Here is a 561-nt window from a genome sequence, read left to right on the forward strand (position 1 = left end):
GGGAGGTCTGGGTGGTGGTAGAAGATAAGGAGCAGAAAAAACTGCTGTTGCTTCTGCAAGGGAGATTTAGCTTTTACTTGATCCTTCCCATTAGCCTTCAGTGGTGAGAATCACGCGACTGATGGATCATGTGCTGCTGCTCGTGCTAAATCCCCTGAAGCTGCCTCTCTCAGCCTCTCCCTAGAAAGGAAATCAGATCAGAACAACACCATTGCACTGTAATCTGAAACATACCCCGTCCCTGCTCTGAGTCACTGGCAACAGTTCACTCCGATATTTCTGCTTGCACAGTATATGATGAGGGAGGACTAAGCCCTTCGGAGCACTGAAGATGGTGTAAAATGGATAAGCATCGAGGCCCCAAGGTAGGAGCATTAGATTTTCTTTTAGCCCCCAATTAACCCCATCCCACACATCGTACTTTAATTACGGCAAATTAACTTGAGCTCTGGGTCCAAACCCAAGCACTCCCAGACTTTTGGAAAAGGAGGAGGTAACCTAAATCCACACCCAACTCCTCAGATCCACCTCTCTCGTTAAAATCAGAAATGCTAACTCATA

The sequence above is a fragment of the Lepidochelys kempii genome, chromosome 1, assembly GCF_965140285.1.
Source record: "Lepidochelys kempii isolate rLepKem1 chromosome 1, rLepKem1.hap1, whole genome shotgun sequence".
NCBI lineage: Eukaryota > Metazoa > Chordata > Testudines > Cheloniidae > Lepidochelys > Lepidochelys kempii.